The 19,281-nt window shown below is 48.2% G+C and overlaps 1 protein-coding gene across 2 annotated transcripts in view; it reads left to right on the forward strand.

The window, feature by feature from the left end:
• ZNF469 (zinc finger protein 469) overlaps positions 1-19,281 on the forward strand; it is a 246,364-nt gene that overhangs the window by 28,526 nt on the left and 198,557 nt on the right. Inside the window, exons 1-2 of one of the 2 annotated variants that reach the window (XM_042231538.2) lie at positions 12,190-12,329; positions 14,492-14,539. The gene's annotated coding sequence lies outside the window, so the exon portion shown is untranslated. Of the gene's footprint in view, positions 1-12,189; positions 12,330-14,491; positions 14,540-19,281 lie in introns of those variants that run through there. The other variant, XM_042231537.1, reaches the window with a different exon arrangement.

The raw sequence follows: 19,281 nt of genomic DNA on the forward strand, positions 1-19,281 counted from the left end.
GTACTCTTGCCTGGAAAATCCCATGGAGAAGCCTGGTGGGCTTCAGTCCATGGGGTCTCGAAGAGTCGGACACGACTGAGCGACTTCACTTTCACTTTTCACTTTCATGCTTTGGAGAAGGCAATGGCAACCCACTCCAGTGTTCTTGCCTGGAGAATCCCAGGGACGGGGGAGCCTGGTGGGCTGCCGTCTATGGGGTCGCATAGAGTCGGACACGACTGAAGCGACTTAGCAGCAGCAGCAGCAGCATGACTCACTGATGTCTGGAGCACAGACCTGATGTTTCATCGCTGAACCAGCGTCCTTCAGAGTGAAGCCTGCAGGGCGAAGCTCCCAGAACCCAGAGCACAATGCAGCTGGCCGGTCCCGGGCAGACCCTCCGGGCAAGCTGTGCTAGGGGCCGTGGCATGTGGGTTACCCAGCCTCTGTGCCACCTCCACCACCCATGGCTGATACCACATGGCAGGCTGAGTGAGGACATGCCACCCGTGCCTCACTGCCAGCCTTACCTTCCTGAGTAAGATAAAGGGAATTCATGGAGCAAAAAAGTCACCTAATTGTCATGATATTTATAACAGTGATGGATGTTAGTCTGGAGATTTCTTGTTATTCAACAACAAAACAAAGAAGGAAGGAGAGATCTATTTTGCCCCCAGTAACTTCAGCCATGTCTTTGCCCCCACCCTTTAGAGTGGTTCTGACAGCTGGCTCAGGGAACCCTGATCAGTCTAGAAAAGTTCACATGTCATGCAGCCTGATGTATTCGGTAACTTAGCAACAACTCAGCACACGGAAGTGAAGTGCACACTGCAAGTGTGTGAGTGTCTCCCCTGGAGCCCTGAGGCAGAGCTGGCCACAGGCTGTCCTGCTTTGAACCGGCTGCACATTGGGTGCCACACTCTGTGTGGTAGTGGGGGTTGGAAAGTCCCTGGGGACACAGACTCTGGACAAGACCCCTCCCCCAGGACAAGAGTTGAATCTGCCTCTGCTGAAGTCATTTGTTACAACCAAGTGTGTCTGTCAGCCCAGAGCTCCAGTGTCCTCCATGTCATCACTGGCACTGACGTGGAGCACCCTCATCCTTCACGGGATTGTCCTTCAACAGCAGCAGATGTGCTCTGTGTGGCCACTCGAGTTCTGTCAAACATTCTCAGGGGCTCCCTCGTTAGGGCTACTTGAGAATCAGAAACTGCAGTTCACAGGAAATGGGTCTGACGCTGGGCAGGAGGCATCATGTCACTTTAGGCACTTGAATATGGGCATCCCTGGGTTCACCACAGCAAAAGCATAGACGCTTCTTCTCAGGACAAAGCTGAGGGACCCTGGTCACCCAGGAGACACATCCTTGGCTCAGGGGCACTTCTGCACTGCAGGGTGTGTTTCCTGCACCAACCATGCATGCTCTACTCTACTCTCGGTGCCCTTGTGCTGTGAAAAATGAAAACTGCTTGCCCAGCTCTCAGGGGCAGGGGTAGGGAATGGGGTAAACCCAGTGGAGAACTGACTTTAGAGAAAACCAGGACTGAGTGGGCGAGGTAGTAGGTGGGAGAGGGCAGGCAGCTTAGGCTGTTGATGACAAAACAGTTCTGAGAAATGAGCAAGAGAAGGGTTTCATTTTAAATGTGTTAAAAAAAAAAGTTACCATTTGGCTAAAATTCCACACCAGGCTCTGCTTTGCTCTGGAGCTAATATACAACCTCTCGGCCGGCTCCCCAGTCTTGGTAAGGTCTCCGAGGGTCCTGGCCCTCTCCATTGTTTTCCCCTCCTGGTGCTGCGGTGGCCGGGGCCTGGGCAGCTGTGGGGATCTGCTGGCCAGCCTCCTCCGGGCCTCCTCCCGGCCTGTGGCAGTGCCAGCCCCGACTGAGTCACAGGAAAGCCAGGCACCCTCCAAATGCTTTATTCCAACTGTCCATGCTACTTGGGAAAAACCATTAACTTCTACCTGGATCTCTGTATGGAATTTTGGGTTTTGGAATTTTTTAAAAACCAGAGTACTTAGCAATCACTAAATCCCTTCCCTTCCTCGAAAATAACCTCACTTCCAGCGAAGCCGTCACTTTCCGGGAATCTGGAGACCCGCACGCAGCTCTGGGAACAGTCTTACTGTGAACACTCACTGCACGTTTCCTGCACAAACAGCCATCTGACGAGTGGCCAGACTTACACCATTTGGGTTTTCACTGATGATTTTGGACCCAGGGCAAGTTTCTGTCAAGAGGATTTGCTCCAAATGCCACCTCCTGCATTTCACACTCTGGGGAGGCACCCGGTGCTATGGGTGCCCCTGCTACCCTGGCCCAACCGGTACCTGCAGCCAAACCATCATCCCGCTCGGGGCTGGGGAGCCTGGGGAGTCCAGGCCATCCCACCAGAGGGGCTTCGTTCTGGAGCTCCTGCCAGCCCAATTGTAGAGGAACTGTACCAGTCAGCCAGCACCGTTTCCGGAACCCCAGGTGAGGGCACCAATCTACCCCAAACGGGACCTCTCTCACCATATCATGGGCAGGCAGGGAGGGGAGACTGGAGCCTGCACCTTGGATGCACTGAAGCCTTTCCCAGAGCCCCTTGGTTGTAATCATGTCTGACTAGGTTTCCAACAACATCTGCACCCAGGAGTGCGATTGCTGTGCCGAAGTGCCCTGTAAATGTTGGCGTGTGCGTTTAGATGTCTACTTTCAAGGTGGTGTACACTTCGGCTGACGCTGTATGTCCAAGTTCCTTCTGATCCTGTTAATCTGATGGGCTCACACGGCCCCTCCTGGCTCTAGTTTGCTTACTAGCAGCTCTAATGCCAAGAGAAGGGGAGACTGCCTGTCCTGGCTGTGTGGTGTGGTGCATTTTCTGCACGGCAGGTGGTCTGCTGGCTGGCAGATCTGACTCCTGACCCTCCAGGCCTGGGTGACTCTCTAGGAGGGCGAGTCTGACCCCTTGTTGGGCCAATGGGCTGGCCATGCGGGAGGCCCCCCACCTCCCCTGCGCTGTTGACCCAGGGTGTAGGGGTGCTGCGGGTTCTGCTCAGGAGGGGGGGTGGTCAGAGGCACCTGGGCACCTTCATGGGACAACCTCCTTTTCCAGTAAGAGAGGGGCTAAGAGAGAGCTGCCTAGGGCTTGTGACATTTCAAGGTCCAGAGTGTGACAGTGAGTACTGTGGCTGACCAAGGGTGGCTCAGGGCACCACAGATGCACAGAGTGCCTTTCCTGCGTGCGTGGACATGGAAGAGGCCGCCAGGGCCGTTTCTGACCATGATGTTCCCCAAGTGGAGGTGAGGTCCAGAACAGCAGGAGGCAGGCGTGTCTTCAGAGGTGGGCATGTGTGCTCCTGTGATCTCACTGTGGGCAGGTATGCTCTCTCCTTTCCTTAGCCACTTGCATGGGCCACACACATGGATGAGCCTCTGCACGAGCTAGGCACAGAGGGTGGAGAGACCTCTCCCCGGAAGCATCCACTCCCCACTGGTTTTCAGGGAGGATAGTGGAATCTACTGGATGAAACAGACCATCTGATCCACACAGTGTTTTCAGGATTGTTCAATGCCTGACACAAAGCAGGGCCCCCATGGTCATCTGCACGGCAGCCTCCCCCACGCACGCCTAGCTGAGTCCCAGGAGGGGCTCCTCCCCTCGTAGGATGCAGCTCCGCTTCTCCCTGTCCTCTCCTTGAGCGCCACCCTGCTTGTGCCACCGGACTGGAAGGGTGTCAGGGACAGAGCAAAGTAAGTCATGCTACCTTGGGCTTCTCGCCCCTACATTTGGGCTCTCGTTCCCTGCTGCTGCCAGTGTTGCTTCTTGGGGTTGACTGGTGCCCCCGCAAAAGCGAGCACCTCGAAAGCCCACAGGTTGGTGTGTAGACTTTCCTCTGGTCCGTTCTTTGCCTGGCCCTGTGGGTCTCCACCTTTGGTGGGCAAGACCTGGTGCCGGGGTGTGTATACCAAACGTGTGTCAAGGGACACTTTGACTACCCAGCTGTGACTTGACTTTACGATTGCATGTGTAAGATGTGACTCCATGGCACTGATTCAAGGGAAGAGGAACATATATCATCCCTTTCTTACCCTTGTGGGCCTTTTGCTTCCAATGTGAGTGAATTATATTCCTCTAGACACTCGTCTGCAGCACAGGATTATGAGGGTCGAGCTGTCATTTGTGTGTGCGTGAGGTGGGGTGATTGGCCTGGCAGGGGTCACCGGGAGGAGTAGTTTCTCATTTATTTTTTTGGCCATGTGGCTTGTGGGATCTTAGTTCTAGGACCTGGGGTTGAATCTATACCCCCTTCAGTAAAAGGCTGGAGTCCTAACCTCTGACCTGCCAGGGAATTCCCAGTAGTTTCTGAGCGGAACCTTGACAGGAGATGGGGAGGAAATGACCAGATCAGGAAGGGGAGAGGGTAGCACTAATAAAATGACCACATTATAGTTAATAATTACTGTGTTCATTAAGTGTGATGTGTGCTTTTGGTTATTTAATCCACTCTGTGACCCTTTGAAGTAGGGACCATTATCCCATTTTACAGATGAGGAAACAGAGGTCCAGGGGGATGAAATGAATTCTTCAACCTGAGCTGAGTCCCACATCTGGACTAAGTGTCAGGACTCAAACTCAGGCAGAACTTGAGACATTAACCACTATTCCAGAGGCAAGGATAGACTAAGGTGTGGGAACTGTAGAGGGAAATTGCAAGGAGGTCAGGTCTCATTTTAAAACCACATTATTTAAATGATCTTGACAAGTAGAAGCGATAACCTTCCTTTTAGAAAGGGAATTTGTCTAGCTGAATGAACTAACTTTTTAGTAGCAAAGGAAAACAGTCTATCAGTGACAATCATCAGACGTTCCCAGCTAAATGAGAGCGCATTTGCAGGTAGGTTGCTTCTCCCTGTGTGGTGACAGAGAGATGGACAAAGACCAAAAACATGCTTGTAAGAAAGTCATTTATTTGGATGAAAAGTTATATTTTTCCACTGACAAGAGATACCATCTTTGTCTTTCAGTTTGACCATTTAGTCTGTGTACATTTTGTGTGATAACTGATATATTAGGGGTTTCATCTAACATTCCAGTCTATCTAAGTTACTGTGTGTTTTTAATTTGTCCTGATTATCCTGTGTTGTTTTTTCTCTCCTTTCTCGCCTTTTTAAACTTTGTAATATTTTTATACTCCCCTTTGTTAGCTTGATAAGCACCTCTGTTGTTCTTTTAGGTTATCATAGAAATTAAAATACTTTTTTAGAGTTGTCAAACTCTAATAAATGCTAGTATTTCTAAAAAAGACAGATAACCTAATTTTTTAAATACCCAAAGTTTTGAATAGGCACTGCATTAAAACAATCTCGAGATGGCCAATAAACATATGAAAAAGGTGCTCAACGTCATTAGCTATTAGGGAAATGCAAATGTTAACCATAGAGTACCAGTATACATTCACTAGAATAGCTAAAATAATTATTTTCATCTGCAAAGTTTCTTTTGATTTATCTTCCAGCTTACTAATTCTTTCTTTAGTTAGAGCTAATTATTAAGTTCTAAATTCCAGTTATTATATTTCTTAGTTCTAGAACTTTTCTTTGATTCTTTACTATAGTTTCTACCCTACCAAAATTCTCAATCTTGTCTTTTATTTCCTTCAATATTTTAAGGGATTATTGAAAGTTCATTCTTTGAATAACGCATTTTCCATCTTCTGTGGCTCTGTTTCTATTGTCTGTAGTTTCTCTTGATTTTTTATCATGTTCCATCTCCTTAAATGCCAGATTATTTTTGATGATGTGCTGGTTATTGTAAATGAAACAATATAGAGATAACTCAAGGCGTAGGACAATGTTATCTTCCTCCGTGAGAGGATTTACGTCAGCTTCTGGCAGGCAGCTAGAGTGTTTGGAATGCCATTGTCATTGCCGCCTCATCAGCGTTTGAGTTCCAGAATGACTGGTCCTGCTAAACAATGCAACCTGGTGGCAAGTGAGGTGGAGGGCTTACCTCATGGGATGGTGGATGATCCCACTGAGGATACAAAGAGAGCAAGTCCAGGAGAAGATGGGAAGCTGACTCAGTGATTTTTAAAGACCCTTTCAGGACAGTGCCCCTGAGTTTCTGTGGCTGTGACCCCCTATAGCTCACACGTAGACCGCGCATGTGGACCATGGATTGAATAGCATGTGGGGCTAGATGATTGGTGTTGAGGAAGTCCAGAGTTAGACCTTACTCAAAGGCATAAGTCTGCAGGAGGCAACAGTCAGGCGGTGAAGAGCTTTGACCTGAAGGGCCTGAGTTCAAGTCCTGCCTCTGCCCTTTGTGTGGAACATGGTCTGTTGATTACTGTACTGGGCCTCCATTGTTCTTGATACAGCCTTATGGAGATATAATTCATGCACTGTACAATTCACCTGTTTCAAGTATACCATTAAATGGTTCGTTGTGCATTCACAGAGCTATGCAGCCATCACCACAGTCAATTTCAGAAGCATTTTGTCATCCCAAAAGGAAACCTTGTCCCCATCAGCAATCCTGCCCGGGCTCTTGGCAACCATGAGTCTACTTTCTCTCTCTATGAATTTGCCTGTTTTGGACCTTTCATCTAAATGGAATCGAATCATATGTGGTCTTTTGTATGTGTGTCATTCACTTAGCATGCTTTTCTCAAGGTGCACCGTGCTGAATGAAGCCTGTGTCATTCTTTTGTATGGCTGAGTGAAATTCCATGGTGCAGGTGGGCCCCATTTTGCTTATCCATTAATTTGGTGGACATTTTTATTATTTTGGTTATTCATCTATTATGAATAATGCTGCAACAGACATTACATATTTTTGGCGTGGAGGTGTTTTCACTTCTCCTGGGTATATATCCAGGAGTGGAATTGCTTGGGTCAGAGGGTAACTCTGTGTTTAATCTTTTGAGGAGCTTCTGGAACAGCAATGTATGAGGTTTCTGATTTTCCCCCATTCTCACCAATACTCTGGTTCTCTATCTTTTTGACTGTAACCATTACAAAGAGAATGAAGTGGTATCTTGCTGCACTTCCCTGACAGCTAGTGAAAGAAGACATCTTTTTCATGTGCTTCTTGCCCATTTGTATATTTTCTTTGTCTTTTTATTATTTGAATTTAGGAGTTCTTTATATATTCTAGATCAGGTATATGATTTGCAAGTATTTCCTCTCATGCCTTGCCTTTCACATTCTTGATGATGTCCTTTGTATCACAAAATTATTAATTTTGATTACTTAATTTTTAATTTGCTTGCTGTGCTTTTGGTGTCATATCTAAGAAATTGTTGTCTAATCCAAGGTCACAAAGATTCGCGTCTTCTTTCTAAGACTTACAGTTTTAACTCTCCCATTTAGGTCTTTGAGTCTTTTACAGTTAATTTTTATATATGCTATTTCGTAGGGGTCTGACTTCATCCTTTTGCATGTGGGTGTTTGGTTGGAAGCATCATTTGTTGAAAAGGCTGTCCATTCCTCATTGAATGATCTTGGCATCCTTGTTAAAAACCAATTGAACATACAAGCAAAGGTCTAGTGTCAGATTTGAATCTTTAAACTCAGGATGAAATGAATGCCTGGGGCTTCCCTGGTGGCTCAGTGGTAAAGAATCCCCCCATCAAGGCAGGAGACATGGATTTGATCCCTGATCTTGGAAGATCCCACATGCTGCAGAGCAGCTAAGCCCATGCACCACAACTACCGAAGCCTGCGTGCCGAGAGCCGATGCTCTGTAACAAGCCTCCGCAGTGAGAAGCTTGGATATTACGACTAGAGAGCAGCCCTTTACTTGCCACAACTAGAGAAAAGCCCTCGCAGCAGCGAAGACCCAGCACAACCAGAAGTAAATGAATGCATTAAAAAAGGAATGCCTGCAGCATATTGAGATCACGAAGGTTCAGGGAAGGACCTTCCCATATGTGGCCTGGCACCCAGCAGGCACGCAGAGCATCGACGACAGTGTGGACACAGGAGCCGGGCGTTCACCCCTGGAAGAGGCCCAGGCTGGGAGGAGGGGGCCGCATGGTCATTGCTGAGCATTGAGGTAGCGCTTCCCTCCTCCCGGCCTGTCTTGTTGTCATGCCAACATGACCTGGCCTGCATACACCCAACCTGGCCAGCGGGGATGGAAAGAATTACTCTGACTTTTCGCAAAGATGGACGATGATCTCAGGTGAGGGGTAGGGAGCTGGAACAGCACGTCCCTGGTAACAAAGCAACAAAGGCTCAGAGAAAACATGGCCCCCGCAGTGGTTTCCAGGGAGGCCGCTTCACCCAGATTTCCCTGCTGGGCCCCCGTTGCCCACACAGACTCTCCTACCCCTGCAGGGCTGGCTCATCCTCCAGCTCCTTGATTCCCTGAGAAGTTGCTGGGGCACCAGGCAGCCAGCCCACGGGTGTTGTCTGCAGTCAGCTCCAGCTCAGGGGCACACTCAAATCGCTCTGCCTTGGGCTGTGGGCTGAAGCTGAGACCACCACCTCACAGTCCATTCTCTCTACCAGCCTGTTCTGAAGCTGAGGCCAGCACCTCACGGCCCCTTCTTTCTCCCAGTCTGTTCTGTGTCCCCAGGTCCATGGAGCACTTGGGAGCTTGGGTGCATACTGGGGCTCATTATCTCATGAGGGCACATCATACCTCTGGGTGCTTCTCTTACTCCACACTTGATGCCAAATTCCACTATCTGAGCAAAACCCCAGCGACATCCTTAGATTGTGTCCTGCTGGGATGTACTCTTCCAACTCAGCTGCTGCTATGGGGCAACTGAGACTTGTCCCCTACACTGCCCTTCCCGTCAAGGTCAGTGCTGTCCCCTCAAAGGTGGGCATTGCCCACCTCTCGGTCTCCCCCTCCCTCATCCCCATCCTAAGGTCCCCCAAACCTCTGTCAGCGACCACACCATGCAACCCTCTTGGGGATCAGAAATGGCTCAGTGGGTGGGTGCTTCAGGAAAGTCTGATTTAGTTTGAGGTGGGGCTAGTGAAGAAGAGCCCAGGTCCTCCCTGTGGGTAGCCCTCCCTGACCAGAGACCCCAGCGCCAGAGATGGAGTGCCATTCCTGGCTGCTCACACCTCGCTCCCCCACAGCCCCCAAGTCAGCAGCATCATTCTGTGACTGTAGGTCCCTGCAGGGCGGGGACTGGCCGTCCTGGTCAGGGCTGAATCTGGGCCCAGTTCCCCTGCTGCTCTGATCCCCCTCCCTCCCTCTGCCACGAAGGACTTCTCCAGCCCCAGTCTCGCCCGCTTGGGGTGCCGGCTCCTTCCTCCTCCAGGATAAGACGCGAGGCCATCTGCTGCCTCCGCAGCCTAACCTCGTCCAAGGGAGCTGGTCCTGTCGGCCATCCACGCAGTCATCCCGCTCCTCTGCAGGTGCCCTGCCCTTGCCCTGCCTGCCGGGAGTTGTCTCTGGAGCTCGCAGCCTGGTCCTCGGGCCGCCCTGGACCACTCGGGCTGGAGCTGAGGGAAGGATGCTGTGCTTTCCAGTGTGATGCTGGGCTGGGCACTTACGTTGTCTGGCCACACCCTGTGGACACTTGCAGAAGGAGGGACCAGCCATCCCTGGCCGGGGGCAGGGTGCTGGCCTCCGAGAGGCCTGTTCCAGTCATGTGAGGGGCGTGGGTGTCTGCCCCATTGTTCTTGGAGCTCCTGGGTGACAGGCTGGTGCCTCAAGGGGGTGGAAGAGAGGCCAAGGAAGGAGGGGTGAGTCTTCAATGTGGAACTGTGATCTGGGGCACAGGAAGCAGGAGAACATCTCCACGTGGTTCCTGCATCCAGCGAGGCTTCTGGGAATGAAAACAGCAGTTGAGCCGGTTTTTCTGACATTTAATTTTCCTTTGAAACAGAGTTGTATTCCATCAAAACTTCTAAATATTTATCTTAACATATTATTTGCCATATTCCAGGGGCTGTTTCGTGTCTCCCGTTGTGCAAGAGCTCTCTTGTCGTCACAGACATGAGCCCAGCAGGCTCTGCCCCTGGTCACAGACAGCGGTGTAACCAGGAGGGAGCCTGGGCCAGGCACTAGCTAGTCCTGTCTCAACACTCGCTAACCCTCCTCTGAAGCAAAGACAGGGAACATCATGCTGGAGATTTGGGTGGTAAGACAATCTAGCAAGGGTTTAAAGATTTAAAAAATGAATGCATTTTTAAGACATGGAACTGACCTGCCAGCCTCTGGTTCCTGGCTGCTGTGTCATCCTCACCAGTGGCCCGAGGATGCCTGAAGCCCCAGGCAGCCAGCCGGCGGGGCAGCGTGCAACATAAGAAATAATGCAAAGGCTTTCTCTGATTCAGTTTAAAAGTTCAACGTTGAACGTACAGTGATTTATTTTTGCAGTAATAACACAAATTCAAATTCTGGTGGAGCACACATCGTTCTGAAAACAAGGCTTTGGCCAAATTGAGACATCTATGGTGCATAAATATGCTTGGAATCAACGATGCTGCCCAGCAAGTGATAACTGCCTCAGGAAATCCTCCACATCGTGAGAGGAGCTCAGCCTGTCACGATGCACGAGTTGAGAAGTGGAGGGGCTGGACCACAAAGCCCTAGGACAGAGCTGATGCTGAATTAAAACGAAAGCGGAGGCAGCAGGGCCTCATTCCTCTCCCTGGGGTTAATTGCCATCCTTATCTGCCAGGTGTAGGAGGGGATCCTTTGTAAATAAAGTGCGCACAGTGGCATTTAATTGTTCTGTAAGTGAGCCCTTTAAATTCGTTATGCCGTTCATTCAAAATCCACTGGGAACTTCCAAATTTTTCAGTGAAGGTTGTGCCAGAAATCTTCAGTTCAGGAAGCTTTTAGTGAAGCACAATGGCCGCAGAGCAAATTTGCCCACAGAAAGGTGCTGACGTGTTAAAGATCCTGATGGGAGGGCTGGGGGAGTCGCATGCTTGGTCCTGCTGTGGGATCTTTGGGAACAGTGCTGTCACTTCACTGTGGAATGTTCTGGGCCAGTGGAAGAATCTCTGATGAGGTCCACATTTTAAAGTTGGATATATTTACATTCTGTACCGAAATGGAATGCAGTTGAGATAGCTAAGATTTTTGAAGCATTTAAATTTGGTGAAACATTGAAAAGTATCATAAATAGAGACAATTTGATGAATTTAGACTTGTGAAATACTTGTTGATGAGAGGTTCTCTGACTAGAGTCAAAACAGACCCTGACCACATATCCAGGCTGAAATAGACTCATCTTCCCACATGGAAAAATTAGAACTGAGGAAATCTTCCACTTGGCCAGATTTGTGCTGAGTTTCCAGGTCTGTCAGCACCTGTAGAAAGAGAATTTTCTCAATAAAATATTATACTTTACAGCCAGTCAAGAGTGTCAACAATCTTGAATTTATCAATCACGAAGTTTAACACTGAGGAAGATTGAGGGTAATTTATGAAAAAATAAAACTAGTAAATAATTTTAAAAGATATTCTTAAAAAAGTATTAAACAGCCCAGATAAACTTTAAAAAGAAATCAAAGTTTGTGAGTATGGAGCAAGAGTAATTACTCTGCCTGTTTTTTCGAATGTCCAGATAATCAGTGCAAAGAATATTTTTAAAAGTTTTCCTTTAATATATATGGATACAGACTTGGAATAATTTATTTTGGATAATAGATTTTAAATAGAACTATTTCATAGGCCTGCCAGCAAAGAAAACAGAAATGTCAGACAATAGATAGATATTTCAAAAAAGTATATATTTAAGAAATTATTTTCCACACCTTTTCCTCTCACCAGTGTCTTCATCGGCTCAGTAGGTTGAACTGTCAGCCTCATGGTATTTCATAGCTCCCCATTTGCGGCATAACTAATTTGTTTCACTTGCTCCTTAAGGATACATATGATATCTTATAATCCAACTACACAAGAAATAGTACTTCCTCTATGCCAAATACTATAATAAACCAAGCATGTAGCAAGGGTATAGCAGTGTAAGACTCTAGAGTTGGATGGATGATGGATGAATGGATAGATGGGTGGATGGGTTAAACTTAGCTGTTAATAAGGCCATCACTGATACTTTGGAGGTGAGTGTCCTTCCTTTCTGAGTCTGAACCATGTTCTCCTGGCTCGTTACAACACAGTCTCCTTATTGGCCATATCATCTCACATTATTTCATTGCCTTCTGAGCCCTTAGTCTTCAGGGAAAGTGACAAGAAAATAGGACTGGGTCAGGATAAACCTTCCAAGTCCTTGCCTTCTGCTTCCAGATGGGGATCTGTGGAATTCTTTCTGACTGAACAGAGCATTTGCTCACTGAAAGCTGAGATGGGCCAGGGGCCCTTTCAACAAGGCAGGATCTTGTTCTGCAGCAAGTGTGGCTTCCAGTTTGGCTCAAGGCAAGTGGCAGGTAAATGGGACCCTCTGTATCTATAGTCTTGTGGAAGGGCAGAACCACCATGGACCAGAATCTTGAATCACAGGACATCTTTTATGCAATCGGACCATGTCTAGCCACTGAAGTCTCACTTACCTTGAATGCCTCCCTCAAGAGGCAGCCCATCCCCTGTCAACATAACACACACACCCCTGCTAGTCTGGGTTCCCCCAGCCCTTGGCTTGCACTGCCCCAGGTGACTGTAACTTGTCTAGATCATCCTGGTGTCAAAGAGGCCTCCAACTTGATGTCCCTGATGCTTGTTGAAGGTCATGGACTGAGGATGTTGCTGCTGAGGTCTGCTTCCCCGTCCTGTCACCATCTCAGTGAGGTACTCAGGAGTCCAGCATTCAGAAGCAGGACTTCGAGCTGTCTGACCATATCACACCTCAGCTGCTTGGTCCGTGGTACCACAAGTACCCATGTAGCCACCACTTGATTCCACCATTGACACTGAGCTGTAGTCTCTTTATCAGCTGTCTGTCCAGCTCTCCACGCCTATCTCCATCTGTAGATCCACCTTTTGTATGCATTTCATACAGCCACTGCAGACACCAGTATACTTGGCCCCTAAGCAGTTGAGTGCATGTTCTGCCAACTAGAGTTCAATATTTGTGTTTTTAAGTAAACTTTCCATGCAGTGAAATGCACAAATGTTAGGTATACCTTTTGCTGAGTTTTAACACAAGCAAACTCCTGTAAACCCCTCCCCATCAGCACGTGGAATTTCCCACCCCCTGCAGAAAGTACCCTCTACCCAGTCAGTCCTTGCCCACACCCTACTGAGGCAGCCACTGTCCTTATTTTTGTCATCACTGATTAGTTTTGCCTGTTCCAGAACTTCATGTAAACCAGAGGTGCCATTTTAACCACCAGTCTGTACTGCCATGTGGGTGAGGGGTTTTCAAGGGCTAGCCCTGGGGGACTGACAGATCACCCAGGGTTCCCCAGAAAAGTGGAACCAAGAGGATATCTGTCATCTATTGATGTCCATCAGTTATATAGTCTGTCTATCTATCTATCTATTCTATCTGCAGAAAGAGCAACAGATTCATTTTATCATAAGGACCATGGGGTTCACAGGCCAAAATCTAGGAGCGGTCAGCAGGCTGGATGTCCTAGAAGGGTGTCTGTTCTGTCCGGTAGTGAGGCAGAATTTTTTCTTCTCCAGGAAACCTCAGTTTTTGCTCACAAGAACTCCAACTGGTGGGGCCAACCCGCCTTACAAAGAGTAACCTCCCTTACTTGGAGCTGGCTGGTTGCAGGTAGTCACCACATCTACCCCATCCACGCAGCGTCAATGCTGGCATTTGACCAGGCAACACACATCACGGCCCTCACATAGCACAATGTCCCTCAGTTGAGAGCGCCTGATCAGGACCTGGTGGAGAATCAGGAAGGCGGCTTCCAGCAAGAGGGCAGCCCAGAAACCCAGCTGGAAGGGCGGAGCCGGGACCCTGGTTGCTCGCTGGCTGGCGAAGGGAGCCTTGCTGGGCAGGGACCAGACTAGGGGCGATGGTGGCGCCGGGGCCTCCATTCCCCGCTCTGCTCACTAAGCACGGCCGCATATAACCAAAGGGGTTCTCTGTGCTGCCCTCCACATCAGCTCCTCCCAACGGGTGATCTGTGTTTTAATGAGAATAATATTTGCTTCAAGGAAGTATGATTCCAGCCGTGTTTTATATCAGCCAAATGTGTTCAACTGTTCACCCCCTCCCTCCACCAAGAATCTGGCAAAACCTGCACTGCAGTGGGGCCCCCATCTCTCCCCACCACCCGCCTTCATTCTCAGGCCCAAGGGTGTTCCTAGGGGAAGGGAGCCACGTGGAGCTGATTCATCAGCACGGTGCTCATCAAAACACTGTTTTGTAAGAGCTAATTGGCGTGCGGGGAGCCTCTCAAATCCTTTTCATAAGCCTCTCAGTGACCCTGTTGTTTGAGCCAGGCCTTAACAGAACCTCAGCTTCAAAAGACTGATGTTTGGTCCGAAACTCAGACACCCTGGTGTTGAAGCAGGCACCAGGCTTGAGCATACACTTTCTGCTGGTTTTAGGCTGAGCAGAGCCAGGCAGTTGGGAAAGACTGGACTCCAGCAAAGCAGTTAATGGTTTTTTTTTTTCCCTCCTACTTTTCAGGCTGACAACAAACTCCGAGCTGGGAACCTGGGACCTGTGCTGTGACAGGTAGGACTCTGTGTCACCTGCCCTTCCGCTGGTCTGTGACAGCCCAGGAGGGGTGGCTGTGTTACCTTGCCCAGTGTCCTTTTCAATAGAATATTCTTTCACCAAAGAATGGAGTGCAGAGAAGTTACTCTGTGTGTTTCCTTTCTCCAGAACTTAGTTGTTCACTCATCCTCTTATTTGGGAACTTATTGAACATGAGCTGTGTGACGAGCTCTGTAGCAAGGGTCAGCATCAGTGATGAGACAGAAATGTCGTGTCCTTCATGGGGAGATAGTTACCCATCAGGCACGCAGCTGAGTGGGGGTGTGATTGCGACTTGTGATGGAGAAGAAGACCCATGAATACAAGACCGGAGCCTCTTCTGGTGGGTGGTGGGGATGAGGGTCTGAAGCTTGGAAAGGAAGGATGTGGGAAGGGTGTAGGCAGAGCATTTGGGACGGGGAACAGAGTGTGCAGGAGCCCTGAGGACCAGGAGGAGAGGGAAGAGGAGGCCAGACCCCCACAGCTCAGAGGCTGAGGAGGGGAGCTGCCTTTTATCCCAAGAGTAATGAAGAGATGTTAACACATCTGCAGCAGGAGATGGCTTTTGTCTGATGTATGTTGCTGTTTAAGCCAGGCTTATTGGGATATAACCTACATCAGTAAAATCCACCCTTTTCACTGCCCCATCCTGAGTAACAAATGCGTCCAGTTGTTTAACTGCCGCCGTCAACGCACAGAAAGTCCCGTCGCCCCTGAGAATTCCCGTCATGGTCGACCAGCCCCCGGCAGCCCCCACCTGATTTCTGTCCCTGGAGATCAGTTTTGTCTTTTCTGGAATGTCACGAGATGGAATGCTTCCCTGTCCCCTTTAGGTCTGTCTGCTTTCACAGGTCACAGTGCATCCACAGCCACCTTTTCTTGCCGCGGGCGTTAGGTCTGTGCCCTCGTGACAGCCGGGTGATTTTCTGTGTATGGACGTGCTTGTCCACCTGATGCAGACCTCCGGGCAATTCTGGTTCTCAGGCCACACTTAGTACGGCCAGGAGCCCTTGCCATCAGGCTGGCATGTCTGTCCATCTCAGCCTCGTGCCCAACTACTCCGGACAGATTTGTGGGGATTTCTGGTTGTACAGTGAGGAGGATGCCAGAACATGTTCCACAGTGGCTGCACCACGAGGCACTCCCACCTCAGCCCACACTGCCAGCCACCACAAGGCACCCCCCACTTCAGCCATACCTCAGCCCACACTGCCCCCCTGGGGACTCTGGGGTCTTGCTTCCTGAGCCAGTGGAAGTCCTCGATTTGAACAGGGGCTCCCTCCCTCTTGCTCAGGCCCCTCAGCTCTGCTGTCTGTTGCTTGGTCCTCTGCCTTCTCTCTGCTTGGGTTTCACCTTCCATCTGATGACAGCCACATTTAACTGGGCGCTGCAGAATCTTTTTCAAAGTTTCCAGTCATATCTAAGAGAAAGTCTTAGGCAATTTTAAAAAATATTTTTATTTTTGGTTGTACTGGGTCTTCGTTGCTGTGCACAGGCTTTCTCTGGCTGTGGTGAGCGGGGGCCACTCTCTAACCGCTATTCACGGGCTTCTTACCTTCTCAACAAGGGTGGCCTCTCACTGCAGAGCACAGACTCTAGGGTGCTTAGGCTTCAGTAGCTGCAGCTTGCAGGCTCTAGAGCGCAGGCTCAGTAGTTGGGGCGCCGGGGCATAGTTGCTCCGTGGCATGTGGTATCTTAGTTCCCAGACCAGGTATTGAACCCATGTCCTCTGCATTGGCAGGTGGATTCTTAACCACTGGACCCCTAGGGAAGCCCTCTGAGTTAGGTATTATTATGACCCAGTACCTCTCCAGAAGTTGCTGGTCTCTCTTCTTAATAAAGAAAGAAAGCCTCCAGAAAGCAGGAGCATCTGGCTAGAATTTAATGAGAGTGTACTATTTTCATGGGGCCCTGAGGGTTGTATTCAGGAACCACTCTGCCCAGGTGCTGGGCAGGCCCAGTTCACCCTGGCTCCATCTCTCCCGGCTGTGGGCCCACCTGCCGCCTGCTCCAGGATCCCTCTGAGAATTCACTATGACGTTGATGTGAAGTTCTGACCTGGAGACACCTAGAAGGGTGTGGAGGGAGCTGTGGAGATCGCTGCCCCGGGAGCTCAGTGACGAGCACCTGTCCTTCTGTCACCCCGGCTCCCCAAGCAGGACATCTGCCCTTGATTCTGCTGGGACGATGCACAGGAAGGTCAGGCTACAATTTCTGTTTCAGATACACACACTAATAAATAATAGCCACGTTCCCAACTCCTATTCCCAGCATGATATCTCCATCATCTCTAATCAGTACTGTCCTCAGTGTCAGCCTAGGAAAACGCTCAAGTCTGTGGTTAAATAAGGAAACTGCAGAAAGTTTAGTAGCTGGTGTAAGACCACAGCTGTCCTGCTTTGGGGAGAAATGCCCTTTATTCTGAGACTGTGTCCTTTTTATTATTTGATGAACTGATAATGACCGTGGAGGGGAATGGATTTTAGGGGTTCTACTTAAAATGTGGAAATAAAAAACATTAGACTAGAAACATCTTCTGAAAATGTTACTGACTTTTGGTTTTCGACATCTGATTCTGGCCAATGTGAAGTAACAGGCGTGGGAATTACCCTCCTGCCATAAACGACCAGAAAGCTGGATGGAATACACCAAGCACAGCTGTCACACATTGACAACAGGCAGTGAAAGGGAGAAACAGGGCTTATGACTGCACCAGCTCACTGCAGGGAGGGAAGGTGTGAGAGAGGGTGGTCTCATTGCATGGAGGAGAGAGAAGGCAGATTAGCAAGACCCGGGGGGCAGAGGGCTGAGTGGAGGGAGCTCCAGAGAGGCTCCACCAGGGCATGGCTAACACGTGCATGTATGTGAGGGAAGGAAAGGAGGCTGGGGACATTGCTGCCCAGAGAGGCAGGCAGAACAGTCCTTGGAGCTTACACAGGGCTGAAGATAGCTTGTGTTTATACCAGCTGGGGTGGGAAGATCTTAGGATACACTGGGCATTAGTGGAATCCTCATGAGCATTTTCTGCATAATGGTAGTAAATTAGTTTTAGCCTAAGTCTGTCCTGGACCCACCCTAACAACATTTTAAAAGAGGCCTCATAAGAGTCTAACTAATTCCAAATAACTCAGAACTTCACACCAGAATAAAATCCAAGACTTTTTTAAGGAGCACTTTAAAAGCCAGAAAGCAATAGTGAACATTGACAATGTCTGGCGTTTGATCAAAATTAACCATGCATGCAGAAAAAGCAGAAAATTCACCCAAAATCTTGGGGAAAAGTCAATCAGTAAAAAGATACCCAGATGTGACGTAGATGATGGAATTCACAGACAAGGATGTTGAAACAGCAACTAAAAATATGTTCCATACATTCAAGAGGGAAGAACAACAAATAATGAGAAGCAAAATGAAAGATACAAAAAAGTCACAGTGGAACTTTCAGTTGAAAATTCAATATCTGAAATGAAAAATATGCTGGATAGAATTCACAGCAGAGTGAACACTATAGAATTAAAGATCAGCAAGTTTGAAGCCATAAAACAACTTAAATTTGAGCAGAGAGAAAAAAGACTTTAAAAACAAAATAAGAGAACTGTGGTGACCCGCTGGCTAATATCCAGTCATCTTGCATGTTTGTAATTGGAGTTCTAGAAACAAGAGAGAGGCAGGGACAAAACCTGTTTTGAAGAAATAACAGCCAAAAGCTTTCTAAACTCAGTGGAAACTAGAAACTCACAGATCCAAGGAGCCAAACAAACCCTATGTGGAGTAAACACTGAGAAAGCCACATCAAGACACATTACAAACAAATTGCCGAAAACCAGTAATAAAAAGAAATCTTAGAAGCAGCCAGATAAAAAGGACACATTGTGGACAGAGGAGCAGAACCGTATGAGGGACAGCAGACCCCTTGCCAGAAACCATGCCAGCCAGAAAACAGTGGAGAAGTCTTTTAAGTACTAAATGCTGATGGAGGTGGGGACCATTAACAGTGATTTTATTAGCCAGTGAAAATATGATTCAAAATTGGAAATAAAATGACTATTTCAGACAAACAAAAACCAATAAAATTAACTGTCAGCAAATCTGATTTCAGCAAGTGTTAAAGGAGGTTCTTCTAGCAGAAAAAAAAATCCAAATGGAAATTTAGATCTACACAAAGCAGTGAAGTGGACCGGTAATAGTAATTCAGTAATTTGTCATTGTTTAATTGCTAAGTCGTGTCTCTTTTGCACCCCCATGGACTATAGGCACCTGCCAGGCTCCTCTGTCCATGGGATTTCCCAGACAAGAAAACTGGAGTGGGTTGCCATATTCTTCTCCAGGGGATCTTCCCAACCCAGGGATTGAGCCCATGTTTCCTGCATTGGCAGGTGGATTCTTACCACTGAGCCACCTGGGAAGCCCAGTAATTAAATAGATAAATGTAAAATATATTTTTCTTATTTTTACATTTCTTGCAATGATATTTCACCATTTAAATAAAGAATAATAGCAGTGTATTTTGGGGTTTATAGTTTGCAAGGAAGTAAAATGTCTAACAATAATAGCACAAAGAATGGGAGGGAGGCATAGAAGTATATTGTTCAGTGATTCTTACACCATACGTGATATGGAATAATAGTATATGAAGGGAGGTTGTGATAAGTTAAAGAGGTATATTATAAACTCTAGAATATCCAGTAAAAATTACAAATTACTGTATAACTAATAAGCTG

The sequence above is a fragment of the Ovis aries genome, chromosome 14 (assembly GCF_016772045.2).
Source record: "Ovis aries strain OAR_USU_Benz2616 breed Rambouillet chromosome 14, ARS-UI_Ramb_v3.0, whole genome shotgun sequence".
Lineage (NCBI taxonomy): Eukaryota > Metazoa > Chordata > Mammalia > Artiodactyla > Bovidae > Ovis > Ovis aries.